We start from the raw sequence: 17,008 nt of genomic DNA, 5'->3' as shown, positions 1-17,008 counted from the left end.
TAATCATCTAGAATTGTGTTCATTCATATTGAGCTTATAATTAAACTCAATAACTAATCTTGAGATCTTTCTCCTATGAATTTTCTTCCATTAATGATAATACTATGAAATAAAATTCTGTATTTCTGTAGATAATTTAAAAAATATATAGGACTTCATATTTAACCTTGCTAATGCTAATAGCATAACATTTTATTGTTTCTTATTCATATGAATACAGTAGCCTATGAGAAAACAATGTGAATCAAACTATTATTAGTTTTCTACTAACTGTTCACCAAAAAACAAGAGAAAACTTAAAAGGTATAGAATTGGCTTGGAAGGGAAAGCAATATCTAGGCGATTATTCCTTTTTCAAAACCTAACTCCAATGCATACTCATTGTGCAACTCTGGGCTGAAGATTCCATTTCAGCATCCTAGACAGTTCTCTAAGACGAAGTTTTAGAGAAACTGCAAATCTGTCTGGGAAGAGGACATTCCTTGACAAGAGTTCCCCAACTGATTAAATTACAGATTCAGGCCAGAATAAAAGAAAAGGAGTGGCCAAATGGACAAAGCAAAACTCATATCACAAGGAATACAACATACAAAATGGAAGAGTTCAATCACTTCAATGTTTTAGCCTTGCTGCCGACTTATGTATGTGGCCACAATCTTTATTATTTAACATTTCTTTGTTCTCAGAGCAATAGACTTTTAACTATTCATAACCTTCTATCTTACAAAACATTCCTCATTTATTTGTGGTACCACATATGAAAGGTTTTTTCATCTAAGTATATTTTATTCACCCCAAGTTTCTCTCCTTTATTTTAGATAAGATAGTATTCTATACTTTCCTAAGGAGTTCATGAAATTAGAAATTAAAATACTTTACAAATTCTAAGATACTACATAACAAAAAATGAATGTTTTTCCTGAAGTGAAAAACACCTGGGTGACCAATACTTGATACAAACAAATGTCTGGGTGCTAGATTTTTTTCCTCTTTCCTCCTAACTACCATGATTATCATTTTGGTGAAGGAAACATGGGGAAACTTGGCCAATGTAGGGAATCCTATCTTTTTTTCCAAAATTTCCAAGAACACAAATACATGTATGAATATAAGAATGCTTGTATGAGTGTACATATATGCATAACACACACATATATTTATATTGATTTCCCCAATATATTCATATTCCATCAATGTTTTCTCCATCACTAGTATTGAAAGAATAAATTGCTATCTGATTTTCATGTTATGTAGATTATTTGTTACAGTGATTTCTACTAGATCTCATTATACATTACTTGTATTGAAAAAATACTTTTTAATTTCCTTAGTATAACATTATTTTACTTTTTGGTACTAGACATGATAATAACAGATTGTATAATAGGAATGGGGGCTGTATTTTGTCTAAAGCTTTTAGAGCATCTACTGGGATAATCTAATGATAATTATTAGACTTGTCATTAATATGGTCAATGATACTGATAGTTTTACTAATACTGATATCCCTCTATAATCCTAGTATAAATCCTATCTAATCATAGTATATTACCCAAGTGATGCCTTGCTGTAGTCTTTCTGCTAATATTTTATTTATTTTTTTCCATCAACATTCATTAGGAAAATTGTTCTGTAAGTTTTCCCATATAACATTTTTCCCCAATAATTTTACCTTCTTTCAACATATTGGTGACATAAAAGGGGTTTGACAGAACTCTTCTGCCTATTTTTTCCCAAACAGTTTATATAGAATTTGAATTAATTGTTCTTTAAATGTTTGATAGAATTCAGTTGTAAGTCTATCTGATCTTGGAGAATTTTTCTTAAGGTGTTCATTTATGACTTGTTCAATTTATTTTTTCTGAAATGGTGCTAATTATTTTATTTCTTCTTCTGTTAAACTGGACAATTTAATTTTTTTGGTAAATATTCATCTATTTCACTTAGATTGCCAGATTTATTGGTATACAGTTGGGCAAATCGGGTCTGAGTTATTACTTTAAGATCCTTCTGATTGGTGGTGAACTCACCCTTTTCATTTTTGTTACGGCTAATTTGGTTTGCTTCCCTTTTTAATCAAATTAACCAAAATTTATCCATTTTAATATTTTTTTTCACACAACCAACTCTTAGTTCTATTTATTAGTTCAAAAGTTTTCTTACTTTGTTTTATTAATTTCTCATTTTATTTTTAGGATTTCCAACAAGCTATTACCTGGAGATTTTTAATTTGTTCTTTTTCTAGTTTTTTATATTGCACACACAATTTATTCATTTCCACTTTCTATATTTTTTTGATATAAGCATTTAGAGTTATAAAAAAATTCCCTAATAATTGCTTTGACTGTGCCCTATATGTTTAGGATTTCTATCTCATTATTGTCATTGTCTTGGATGAATTATTTTGTTGTTTGATCTACCTATTCTTTAAAATAAGATTATTTAGCTTCCAATTAATAGTAAGCCTATCTTTCCATGGCACTTCATTACCTGATTTTAACTGTATCATTATCTGAAAAAGGATACAATTAATAAACCTTTTCGTACTTAGCTGTGAGGTTTTTTCCTGCTCTAATACATGATAACTTTTTTTTGGTAGGTAACATGTACTACTGAGAAAAAAGATAAACTACTTTCTACCCCTATTCAATCTTTTCTAGAGTTCTATCATATCTAACTGTTCTAACATTTCATTCACTTTCTTAAATTATTTCTTATTTATTTTGTAAATAGAGTTATTTAATTTTCAGAGAGGAGGTTGAGGTCTCCACCCCTCCACAAGAATAGTTTTGTTGTCTATGTCTTCTTATAACTCATTTAGCTTTTTCTCTCAGAATTTATATGCTATAACACTTGGTGCATTTATGTTTAGTGTTGATATTACTTCATTTTCTATTTTGCCTTTTAGCATGATGAGGTTTCCTTTCTGATTCCTTTTAATGAGATCTATTTTTGCCCTTATTTTGTCTGAGATCAGGATTGTTACCCTTGCTTTTTTCACTTCATTTGAAGCAGAATATATTCTGCTCTAGCCTTTTACCTTTATGCTATGTGTATCATTCTGCTTCAGACATCTCTTGTATACATTATATTGTAGGATTCTCATTTTCAATTAAATCTGCTATTCAATTCCTTTGTATGGAAGAATTTATTACATTCACATTCATTGCTGTGGTCTAAAACACTATTACCCTACATCCCACCTTCCCTTCCTTTGTAGTTCTCTCTCTCTCTCCTCTCACCATATCCCTCCTCACCAGTGTTTTACTGACTCCCTCAATTTACCCTCCTTTTATCAACTCCCCTCCCCATATTTCCCTCTTTCATATTTTACTTTTACCTTCCTTTATTTAGTGCCTTCTATCAGCCCTCATTCATTTCACTTTCTCCTCCTAATTCCCTGTAGGATAAGATAAATTTCTAAACTCAACTGAATATAGATGTTATTCTCTCTTTGAGCCAAATCAGATAAAAGTAAGATTGAAGCAATTCTCATTCCTCCCTTCTTTTTTTCCCCAATGTGGTTAAGTGACTTCCCCAAGGTCACACAGGTAAGCAACTATTAAGTGTTTGAGTTTGGATTTGAACTCAGGTCATCCTGAATGCAGGGCTGTGCTTTATCACTGTGCCACCTAGTTGCCCACCCCTCCCTTTTCTATTCTAATAGGCCCTCTGTGCTTCTTCATTTGATGCAATTTCCTCCATTCTGCGTCCCACCTCCTCCCAGTGCTTTAAATTTTTAAAATAATTCCAAAAAGTCAACTTCTAATCAAACATTCTAAGTATACTCCCTTTAATAGAGGTACAGTTTCAAGAGTTATGAATATTATTCTTCCATGTAGGGATGTAACAAGATTAATCTTGTGAATAACATCCTTTTTTCTTTCCATTATTTGCTTTTTTAATGTACAGTTATCTCTTGAGTCTCATGTTTGAAGATCAAATTTTCTATCTAGCGTTGGTCCTTTCATTAGGAAAATTTGAAAGTTACATATTTTGTTGAATGTTCATATTCTCTCTGATATACCACACACAATTTTGTTGAGTAATTGCTTTGTGATTGCAATCTCAGCTACTTTGCCTTACAGATATCATATTCAAGGCCCTGAACCTTTAATGTTGATGTTACTAAGTCCTACATAATCCTGACTATGACTCCTTGTTACTTGAATTATTTCATTCTTCCTGCCTAAAATATCTTCTCTTTGACCTGATAATTCTGAAATTTGGCTCCCAGTTCTCATTGACATTATGACTTGGGCATTCTGTTCAGGAGGTGAACAGTGGATTCTTTCAATAATTATTTTACTCTCTTGTTCTAGGATATCAGGGCAGTTTTCCTTCAAGGTCTCTTGAGAGATATTGTCCAGGCTCTTTTTTTTTTTTATCATGAATGCCAGTTAGACCAATAATTCTTTTTTTTTTTTTTTTAGGTTTTTGCAAGGCAAATGGGGTTAAGTGGCTTGCCCAAGGCCACACAGCTAGGCAACTATTAAATGTCTGAGACTGGACTTGAACCCAGGTACTCCTGACTCCAAGGCCAGTGCTTTATCCACTGCGCCACCTAGCCACCCCTAGACCAATGATTCTTAAATTATCTCTCCTGGAGTATTTGCCAGGACATTTGTTTTCCTAATGAGGTATTTTCTATTTTCTTTTCTATTTTTCCTTTTTTGATTTGGCTTGACTGAAATTTGATATCTTATATAGTCATTAGCTTCCACTTGCCCAAAGGAATTATTTTCTTCAGTTAGCTTTTGCATTTCCTTTTCCCTTTGACCAATTCAATTTTTAAAGTATTTTCTTTTTTACTATTTGCCTAATTGCATTTTTGAAGTTGTTTTCTTTTAACATTTACCGAATTCTAGATTTAGATTTTCTTTCTTTTTCCATTTGTCCAATTGTATTTTAAAGGAGTTGTTTCCTTTCTCCTAATTCTACAAGTTTATTTTTAAAGAGATTTTTTTTTGTTCATTTGCCCAATTATATTTTAAGGTAGTTGTTTTCTTCACTCAATTTTTGTGCTTCCTTTTGTAAGATGTTAAATTTCTCTTGCATTTATTTTCTCAGTTTTTCTGTTTGATTTTAAAAATCCTTTTTGAGTTAATCTAAGAGGTCTTTTGGTGGTTAAGACCAAGTCATATTTCCCTCTGAGGCTTAACATATTTTTCTGTTTCTGCCACCTTCTTCTGAGATGGTGTTGTGATCTTCCTTATCTCCATAATAGATTTCTATAGTCATATCTTTTGTCTGAGTTTTTCACTCGTTTTGAACTTTGTTTCTAGACCACAAGGGTGCTGTCTCAAGCTTCTTGTGTTGGGGGAGGGGTCAGCTCACAAGCCTTCCAATTTAGGAATGTTAGTGGCTTGCTTCTTGGATTGCAGTCATCCAGCCCATTTGCACTTACTGCACAGAGTTCTGGGTCTCCAAATCTGTTGTCTTCAGATATATTGAACCCGACACCCAGCTGATCAACTGAAACCCCAGGACCCAGGAGTCTCTGGTTGGCCTATTCTGCACTACACTTACACTAAACTCTGCTCCATGGGCTGGGTTCTGCTACTTGCACTGGGCCATACTCCACCTTTCCACCCTTTCCACAGACTACTCATAAAATATTTCCAGATATCATGAACTGAAAAATGCTCTACTCTGTTCTTTTGTGGGTTCTGTCACTCCAGAATCCACTTTAGAGGCTTGTGTAACTTTGTTTCCAAGGGAAACCTGGGGGAGCTGAGGGGAAGTTCCTAACTTCTCTCCACCATCTTGGTTCACTCCCCATCTCCACTCCCAGTGATCTGAAATGTCCTTTCTCACAATGTATCTTTCACACAAAATGATATTTTCAACAGTATGGCATCTTCCACTCTGTATCTCTTTCCTGACTTTTTGTTAGCTTGAAAATATTCACAGATACCTTTTTTTTGCAGATGGAAAAAGCAACAGCAAGACAATAACAGATTTTGTTTCAATAAGATAAAATCAATTTGATTCATGCATTCTTGCCGATTAACTACTCTGTCATTTTGGTTACTATTACAATCATGAATGCAGCAGTCATCCAATGATGGGTGATTACACTATCAGTTGGGTTGCTGGGCTAAAAGAGCAGTTGCTCTATTCCCATGTGCCACTACATGCCCTCCTGTGTGGCTTCAGGGAAGAAATGATCTTCCCTCCCTCTAGGACACATGAGGAAAAGTCAAATACCCAACCTTTTGATAATGTTCCCAGAAAAGACCAGAATCACAGTAAGTGGTCAAACTTCATTTCTTCTTAATAATGATAATGATCACAACTGATTACCCAATGTTTTACACACTCTATTACATGTGAGTCTCACAGCAACCATGTGATGGAGGTGGTACAGATATTAATATCACCATTTAATAGATGAGAAAACTGATGCAAAGAAAGGTTTAGTCATAAGAACGTGAGTAAAGGAAATGTAAAAAATTGAGATTTCAGTGCATTAATCAATTAGCATTCTTTAAACATTTGCTACATTTCTGATAGTGAGCAAAGTTCTGGGAATACCAATACAAAGAAAGAAATAACTCCTGTGTTTGAAGAATTTATATCATAATTTAAAAAAAAAACAAATACTTTGTAAACATATACATACTAAATATAAATATAATAAATATAAATGAGTGCAAAGTCCCTAAATGCAAGAAAGTTTGTGATAGAGGACACTATCAGTTTGAAAGGATCAAGAAGCTCCCTGTAGAGAGTGATAGTTAAACCATGTCTTGAAGGAAGAGAAATTCTTTTTTTAAGTTGATATTTCATTTTCCCAAATACTGGTTATGAAAGTTTTTCAACATCTATCCATATTCATATGTATATTTTTAAGTTACAAAAATTTCTTTCCACTCTCCTTTCCCACCCCTTTTCCTCAAAAGAGAACATTCAGGTTAAACATTTGTGTTAAACATGTTAACAGAATAGTCATTTTTGGTATGAGGAATAAGGATTGAGGGAAAGAAATACATTAGAGAAATTTTTAAAAAGATGAATGTTGTATCCATCAGATTGCTTTGTTTTGTTTTTTTTTCCCCTGGATGAGAATAACATTGTCTTTAGTTGACCTAATAGGCTTGTCCTAACTCTCTGAATTGCTGAGAGGAGCTGCCACCATAAAGACTGATCAATTCACAGTGTCTTTGTTAATATGTAGAATGTTCTCTTGGTTCTGCTCCCATTTCTCAGAATCAGATCCTGGAGTCCAACAATTTATGGTGTCTAATAGAACAATAGTATTCCATAATATTCAACTATTTCCTAATTGATGGGCATCCCCTCAAAATCCAATTCTTTGCCACTACAAAAAGAGCTGTAATGAATATTTTGGAACATGTAGGACTTTTCCCATTTTTATGATTTATTATGGATATGGGCTTAGAATTGGAATTGCTGGGTCAAAAGAGTATGAACTATTTTTTTGCTCTTTGGGCATAGTTCCAAATTGCTTTCCAGAATGGTCGGATCAATTTCCAACTCCACCAGCAATCCTCCCACAACTTCTCCAATATTGATCATTTCCCCTTTTTCTCATCTTGGCCAATCTGATAGGTATGAGATGATACCTCATAGTTGTTTTAATTTGCATTTCTCTAATCAATAATGATTTGGAGTATTTTTTTCATGTGATTATATATATATATATATATATATATATATATAACTTTAATTTCTTCATTTGAAACTGTCTGTTAATATCCTTCAATCATTTATCAATTGGGGAATGATTTATAACCTTATAAATTTGGTGCAATTTTTAAATTTAATTTAGAAATGAAATCTTTATCAGAATTTTTGGTTGTGAAGATTCTTTCCCAGCTTTCTGCTTCCCTTCTAATTTTGGCAACATTGATTTTTATTAGAGCAAAAACTTTTTAATTTAATATAATGAAAATCATTCATCTTGCAACTTATAATGTCCTCTATTTCTTGCTTGGTCATAAATTTGCCCCATTTCCATATATCTAATAAAGTCAGTCTATTAATTTATTTATGTTGTCACACTTTATGCCTAAATCTTTGACCCATTTTGAACTGATTTTGGTATAGGGTGTGAGATGTGGGTCTATTCCTAGTTTTTGCAATACTGTTTTCCAGTTTTCCCAACTTTTTTTTCTCAAATAGTGAGTTTCTATTCCAGATGCTAGTGTCTTTGGGTTTGTCAAACACTAGATTACTATAGTCATTTACTACAATTTCTTGTGAACCTATCCTAATCCATTGATCCTTTACTTTGTCTCTTAACCAGTACCAGGCAGTTTTGATGACTGCAGCTTTATAATACAGTGCAGTAGATCTTCTTTTACATTTTTTCTTTAGTTTCCTTGATATTCTTGACTTTTTGTCATTCCAGATGAATTTTGTTACTATTTTTTCTAGCTCAGTAAAATAGTTATGTGGTAGTTTGTTATGACATTGAATAAGTAATTTAATTTGGGTAGAATTGCCATTTTTATTACATTAGCTCAATGTAACCAAGAGCAATTAGAAAGAGAAATTCTGCAAGGAACAGTGAAAGAAAGTACATTCCAAGCTAAGGTATGACCAGTGAGGAGGAGTATCATGTTATGTATAAGAAACAGAAAGAAGGTTCATTTGCCTGGGCCAGAGGTTTTAGAAAGGGATATAATGTACAATAAAGTTAGAAAGGTATTTTGAGTTGCATTAGAATTGAAAAGCTAAATAGATTAGAGAACTGAAAATATAAATTGTCTCTGTTGTGGTCATAGAAAATTTTGAAAATGAGGAGACAGCATCTTGTGATAAGCAGGTTCTGTGCCCCATAATAACAAGATTTAGTGAATGATCATACATGATTATACTATGGTGTAGCAAATAGCCAACCCAAAGAAAAATCCATCTGATTTGCACAATCAAGAAAAGAGATGGTTATATCTGTAGTCAGCAGGATAACTAGCTTTATTGGTTCAGTAATCAAGCTAAAACTGCCAGGAAGTATACATTAGGTTTTTTTTTAAATAATATTTTATTTTCCCAGTTACATGTAAAGAAAATTATTAACATTCATTTAAAATGTTTTTTGAGTTCCCAATTTTCTTTCTCTTTCCTTCCCTGATGCCTCTCAAAGGAATTTGATATAAGTCATATATGTTTGGTCAAGTAAAACATATTAGTTATTTTGTGAAAGTGGAAACTGATCAAAAGCAAGAACAAAGAAAATGAGAACAGCATGCTTCAATCAGCATTCAGACTCCATAAGTTCTTTATCTGGATATGGATAGCATTTTTCCATCAAGAATTTTTTGGAATTGTCTTAAATCAATGTATTGCTGAGAACTAAGTCAATCATTTTTTAAATAAAGATTTTCTTTATTTTGAGTTTTACAATTCCCCCCTATTCTTGTGTCCCTCCCCCACCCCCCACAGAAGGTATTCTGTTAGTCTTTACATTGTTTCCATCCATGATATACATTGATCTCAGTTGAATGTGATGAGAGAGAAATCATATACTCAAGGAAGAAAAAATAAAGTATAAGAGATAGCAAAATAAGGTTGATCATCACTCCCATGTTGCTGTAAGGGTGTACAATGTTTTTCTGGTTCTGCTCATCTAGCTCAGTATCAGTTCATGCAAATCCTTCCAGGCTTTACTGAATTCCCATCCCTCCTGGTTTCTAATAGAACAATAGTGTTCTATGATATACATATCCCACAATTTGTTAAGCCATTCCCCTATTGAAGTACATTCACTTATTTCCAGTTCTTTGCCACCACAAACAAGGCTGCTATGAATATTTTTTGTACAAGTGATGTTTTTACCCTTTTTCATAATCTCTTTAGGGTATAGACAAAGTAGTGATATTGCTGGATCAAAGGATATGCACATTTTTGTTGTCCTTTGAGCATAATTCCAAATTGCTCTCCAGAAAGGTTGGATGAGTTAACAGTTTAATCAACAATATATTAGTGTCCCAGATTTCCCACATCCCTTCCAACATTGATCATTGTACTTTCGTGGTATCTCAGAGATGCTTTACTTTGCATTTTTCTCTAATAAGTAATGATTTAGAGCAATTTTACATATGACTATGGATCACTTTGATTTCCTCAGCTGTAAATTGTCTTTGCATATCCTTTGATCATTTGTCAATTGGGGAATGGCTTGTCTTTTTTGAAAATTTGACTCATTTCACTGTACATTTTAGAAATGAGTCCTTTTTCAGAAATACTAGTTGTAAAAATTGTTTCCCAATTTACATTTCTTTTGATCTTGGTTACAGTGGTTTTGTCTGTGCAAAAGCTTTTTAATTTAATGTAAGCAAAATTATATAGTTTGTTTTTAATGGTGGTCTCCATCTCTGCCTTGGTCATAAACTGCTTCCCTTTCCATAGATGTGATAGGTAAACTATTCTTTGATCATATATATATATAGTTGCCTTTAGTGTTGTTTTTTATGTCTAAATCCTATATCCACTTTGAACTTATCTTGGTATAAGGTGTGAGATGTTGGTCTAATCTAAGTTTCTTTCATACTAACTTCCAATTTTCCCAACAGTTTTTAAGTGAACAGAGAGTTTTTATCCCAATAGCTGGACTCTTTGTGTTTATCAAACATCAGATTACTATAATCATTTCCTGCTATTGCACCTAGTCTATTCCACTGATCCACCGCTCTATTCCTTAGCCAATACTAGACAGTTTTGATGACTGATGCTTTATAATATAATTTTAGATCTGGTAAGGCTAAGCAACCTTTTTTGTACTTTTTTCATTGATTTTATTTGTATGAGAAGTGTTTTGTAATAGTTTTCAAAATATTTTGAGTCTGCCTTGGCAAGTAGACTCCCAGGTATTTTATATTGTATGAGGTTACTCTGAATGGGATTTTTCTTTCTAGTTCTTGCTGTTGTATCTTATGAGTCATATATAGAAAAGTTGATTATTTACGAGGGTTTATTTTATATCCTGTGACTTTGCTAAAGTTGCCAATTATTTCTAGTAGTTTTTAGATGAATTTTTGGGATTCTCTAGGTATACCATCATGTCATCTACAGAGTGAGAGTTTTGTCTTTCCCTTCCCAATTCTAATTCCTTCAATTTCTTTTTCTTCTCTTATTACTGAAGCTAACATTTCTAACACAATATTGAATAGTAGTGGTGATAATGGGCATCCTTGTTTCACCCCTCATCTTATTAGGAAAGCTTCTAGCTTATCCCCATTGCATATAATGCTTGTTGATGATTTCAGATAGATACTGCTTATTATTCTGAGGAACAATCCATTTCTTCTTAAACTCTCTAGTGTTTTTAGTAGGAATGGGTGTTGTATTTAGTCAAAAGTTTTTTCATCATCTATTGATATGATCATATGATTTCTGATAGGTTTGTTATTGATATAATTGATTGTACTAACAGTTTTCTTAATATTGAACCAACCCTGCATTCCTGGGATAAATCCTACTTGATCATAATGTATTATCTTAGTGATAACTTGTAATCATTTTGCTAAGATTTTATTTAAGATTTTTGCATCTGTATATATTTTTTTGCAAGGCAAATGGGGTTAAGTGGCTTGCCCAAGGCCACACAGCTAGGTAATTATTAAGTGTTTGGGGTCTGATTTGAACTCAGGTACTCCTGACTCCCGGGCCGGTGCTCTATTCACTGCGCCACCTAGCCGCCCACAACACCTAGCTAACCTACATCTATATTAATCAGAAGGATAGGTCTATAATTTTCTTTCCCTGATTTAACTTTTCCTGGTTTAGGTATCAGCACCATATTGATGTGATAGAAAGAGTTAGGCAGAGTTCCGTCTTCACCTGTTTTCCCAAAGTTTTTATATAGAATTGGAACCAATTGTTCCTTAAATGTTTGATAGAATTCACTTGTCAATCCATCTGGCCCTGGAGATTTTTTCTTAGGAAGTTCAATAATGACTTGTTGAATTTCTTTTTCTGAGATAGAGTTACTTAGGTTTTTAATTTCCTCTTCATTTAATTTGGGCAACTCATATTTTTTGTAAATATTCATCCATTTCACTTAGATTGTCAAATTTGTTGGCATAGAGTTGGGCAATATAATTCTCAATTACTACTTTAATTTCCTCATCATTGGTGGTGAGTTCACCTTTTTCATTTATGATAATAGCAATTTGGTTTTCTTCTTTCTTTTTTTAAATCAAATTGACCAGAGGTTTATCAATTTTATTCCTTTTTCCATAAAACCAGCTCTTAGTTTCATTTAATAGTTCAATAATTTTCTTACTTTCTGTTTTATTAATTTCTCCTCTAATTTTTAGAATTTCTAATTTGGTATTTAACTGGGGGATTTTAGTTTGTTCTTTCTCTATTTTTAGTTGCATATTTAGTTCATTGATTTCTTTTTTCTTTAATTTATTCATGTAAGCATTTAAAGATATAATATATCCCCTGTCAACCGCATTGAGTATATCCCATAGGTTTTAGTATGTTGTTTCATTGTTGTCATTATCTAGGATGCAATAATTAAATCTTTCTATTATTTGTTGCTCGATCCACTCATTCTTTAAAATGAGGTTATTTAGTTTCCAATTAGATCTGGATCTATATCTCCCTGGCCCAGTACTACATATAATTTTTATTGCATTATGATCTGAGAAAGATGTATTCATTATTTCTTCCTTTCTGCAATTGATCATTAGGTTTTTATGCCCTAGTACATGGTCAATTTTTGAGTAAGTGCCAGGTATTGCAGAAAAAAAGTATATTCCTTTCTATCCCCATTCAATTTCCCCCATAAGTCTATCATATCTAGGTTTTCTAACAATCTATTTATCTCCTTAACTTCCTTCTTGTTTATTTTATGATTAGATTTATCTAAATCTGAGAGTTGGAGGTTGAGGTATCCCACTGGTAGAGTTTTGCTTTCTATATTTTCCCTGTAGCTCTTTCGACTTCTTCTCTAAGAATTTGTATGCTGCACTATTGTGTGTATACATATTTAGGATTGAAATTATTGTCTATGGTACCTTTTAGGAGGTTATAGTTTCCTTCCTTATCTCTTTCAATGCTATCTATTTTTGCAGCTGCTTTGTCTGAGATAAGGATTGCTACCCCTGCTTTATTCACTTCAGTAGAAGTAAAATATATTTTGTTCCAACCTTTTACCTTTACTCTATATCTCTCTCTCTCTACTTCAAATAAATTTCTTGTAAGCAGCATACTGTAGGATTTTGGTTTTTAATCCATTCTGCTATTCACTTACATTTTAAGGGAGAGTTCATCCCATTCATATTCAAAGCTATAATTATTGCCTCTATATTGCCCTCCATGCTATCTTCCTTCTGTTTTTACTTTTCCCCTTCATCCATATTTCCCAGTGTTTTGTTTCTGAATTCCACCACCTTCAGTGTGTTTGACCTCTAATATCAACCCTCCTCCTCTTTCTTTCCCCTTTTTCTTTTCTCCTTCTTGCCTTCCTTTTGTTAGTTCCCCTTTTACTTGCCCTTCCTTTCCCCCTCCCCTTTTCCCCTTTTAATACTTGAAAGGTAAGATAAGTTTCTTAACTAAGTGTGTGTAAGTTAACTTTGAGCCAAGTCTGATGAGATGGAGATTCAGGTGGTTCTCACCTCCTCCCTTCTTTCCCTCTATTATAATAGGTCTTTTCTACCTCTTGATATAATGAGATTTACCCCATTCAATCTCCTCCATCCTCCCATCTCCTTATTGTCCTTCTTTTTAAGGAGGTATTGTTTTTAAATCATTTTGAGTCACAGAAAAGTTATGAGTGTCCATCACCTCTGGCTAAGTATATTCTCTCTAATAGGGTTACAATTCTCAAGCATTATGAAAATCTTTATCCCAAATTGGTATATAGCAAGTTTCATCTTATTGGATAACAGTTTTTTTCTTTACCCTTTTAAAAAATATTTTCATTTGTCTCTTGAGGCTCCTGTTGGATGTCCAAATTTTCTGTTTAGTTCTGGTCTTTTCATCAAGAAATGTTGGAGGTCTCCCACTTCATTAAATGTCCATCTTTTCCCCTGCAAGACAAGCCTCAATTTTGCTGGATAGTGGATTCTTGGCTGCATTCCATGCTCCCTTGTTCATAGGAATATCTCATTCCAGGCCCTTTGGTCCATTAATGTTGATGTGGCCATGTCCTGTGTAATCCATACTGTGGCTCCTTGGTATTTTAATTTTTCTGACTGCTTGCAGGATTTTCTCTTTTATATGATAGTTCTAGAATTTGGCCACAACATTCCTTGGTGTTTTCATTTTATGATCTCTTTCCAGAGGAGATCAATGTATTCTTTCAATAACTATTTGCCCTCTAGTTCCATGATATCAGGGCAATTTTCCATCACTGAATCCTGTAATATTAAGCCCAGGCTTTTTTTCCTCTTCAACATTTTCATGAAGGTCTGTAACTCTCAGGTTGTCCCTTTTTGATTTATTCTTGAAGTCAGTGGTTTTGCTGATGAGGCATTTTACATTTTCTTCTATTTTTTCAATCTTTTGGTTTTGTTTAACAGAATCTTGTTGTCTCATGCAGTTATTAGTTTCCACTGATTTCATTCTTTTTTTGGAAGAATTTTTTCATTTACCTTTTGCAACTCCTTTTCCAGTTGGTCAATTCTATTTTTGAAGGAGTTTTCCATTTGCCCAAGTGTAGTTTTAAGAGAATCATTTTCTTTTTGCATTTACCCAATTGAGGATTTGAGAGAATTATTTTCATTTTGCATTTACCCAATTGAAGATATGAGAGAATTATTCTCATTTTGTATTTTTCCAATTGTATTTTCCCAGGATTTGTTTTCTCACTGCAAGTTGTTAATTTTTTCTTGAGTTTCTTTTCTCAGTTTTTCTAATTGATTTTTGAACTCCTTCCTGATTTCTTCAAGGAAGTCTTTCTGGGCTGGAGACCAATTCATGTTCTCCTCAGAAGTGCTAGATCTCTCTGGGTTAGAATCTATTTCTTCTAAGTATTTCCCTATGCCCCACCCTTTTTTGCTGGCCTTTCTTCATCTTTCTAGGATTTTGTGGTGGGGGGGGCTGGTTCTCAAAGTTTTGCTTTTGAAGATTCTAGAGGCTTTGTTCACTTGGCTTAGTAATTCCAAGATCTGTCCAGTAGAGAGTGCTGGTTGATTTCTCTGGAGTATTTGGTGCCCTCAGCAGCAGGTTTTGAGTTGACCTTGAACAATGTGCTGGGGGCAGGAGTTAATCTCTCTGTTGAGTGACCTCTGTTGCCCACACCTGAGCCTTGTTGGTAGGTGTCATTCTCCCAGCTTCTCTTTCAGGGTTTTGTCGATTGAATTTCTAAGAGGTTTTTTTCATGTTATTTTTGAGGGAAAAGAGGAGCACTTAACACAGTGCCTGTCTTCTCTCCACCATTTTGGCTGGAAGACCGGAACTAAGTCAATCATAACTGATCATCACATAATGTTGCTATAACTTCTTATATTGTTCTCCTACTTCTCACTTTTCTTTGCATCAATTCAGGTAAGTCTTTACAGGATTTTCTTATAGCACAACATTGCATTACAGTTTTTCAAAGTTTAGTCATTCCCCAACTGATGGGCATTCTCTCAATTTCCAATTCTTTACCACCTCAAAACAAGCTCCTATAATTATGTTTGCACATGTAAGTATCCCACCACCCCTTTTAATCCCTTTAGGATATAAACCTCATGGTGATCTTGCTGGATCAAAGAATTGTACAATTTAGTTACTGTTAGGGCATGGGTCCAAATTGCTCTCCATAATGATCTGATCAGTACACAACTCCACCAAGAGTGCATCAGTGTCATATTTTTCCTCACATCCTTTCCAACATTTATCATTTTTCAAAGGACACATATTTGAAGAAAAAGTTCACATGGTTATTTAAGACAGTCAGGCGTTGTGCCAAGATTGTTAAGTATGTTGCTCATAAATGTTACAAAATAAGAGGGAGGTGAGATGCAGAAATAGAAAAATCTGTGCCACAAGGAGAAACAAACCCACTATTAGTCCAATACTCCCAAATTATTCTCTTGCTCAAAGACAATGTAGTGTTCAAATCACAAAAGAAAAAATGATTCTTCTCTACCCCATGAAGATGGAGAAGTTAACAACCACTCTATAACTCTTCATTTTACTTTCCAGAAAGAAGTCTTTATGTGAGTTTCTTTCCCTTCACTGTCCCCCTCAATCCTTACCTCAAATGTCTAAAGATGCTTCATCCCCTAAAAGAAAAACATCTATAGGAAAAATATAAACTGAATATTGGGCTTATAATGTCTTTATAATCTATATAATCTGTATTATCCTCCAAAGAAGAGCAATGGAAATAGTAGCAACTTTGTTGCCTTTCTGTTCCCTCTCCCTCTCTGTCTCTCTATTAGTGTGGTTGAGAGATGAGGAAGTCTATACTCAGGAAGAAGATTATGTGAAAGCTGTTGAGATCATGCAAGGATTTTTCTCTGCAAAGCAAAAGTTAGGAAGCACAGAAATCAAAATGCTTATTTATCAATCAGCAGCAATATGTGCTGAGCACTCCCAGTTGTTCAGGACCTTCTGCTAAATGCTGCAAAGTTTAAAGAGGGTAGAATTCTACTGCTATGGAAATTCCTTTAGGAATCTCAGTCTAAAGGTCAGATACACCATAATATAGGTAAATGATTTTAAGTGTCTTCATGCCAAGGTGCCTTATTAAATTCAAGAAGGAAGATGAGAAACAGACAGAAGAATAATCATTAGTCACATCAACCAAATTTATAGTAGTCCCAAGATCAAGGGAAAAATACACTTGTCCTGAGCAGTAGTCCTTCATTTAGCAAGTCAATCAATAAGAACTTAATAAGAACTGATTGGGTTCTAAGAAATTTTCTTAATGGTACACATACAAAGACAAAAATTAATCAATCCTTGTTCTCATAATTTTCTTTTCTTTTTCTTTTTTTGGTTTTTGCAATGAAATGGGGTTGAGTGACTTGCCCATGGTCACACAGCCTGGTAATTATTAATTGTCTGAGGCCAGATTTGAAGTCAGGTACTCCCG

Source organism: Macrotis lagotis, chromosome 1, assembly GCF_037893015.1.
Source record: "Macrotis lagotis isolate mMagLag1 chromosome 1, bilby.v1.9.chrom.fasta, whole genome shotgun sequence".
NCBI classification, from domain to species: Eukaryota; Metazoa; Chordata; class Mammalia; order Peramelemorphia; family Peramelidae; genus Macrotis; species Macrotis lagotis.
This window is presented reverse-complemented; position numbering follows the sequence as displayed.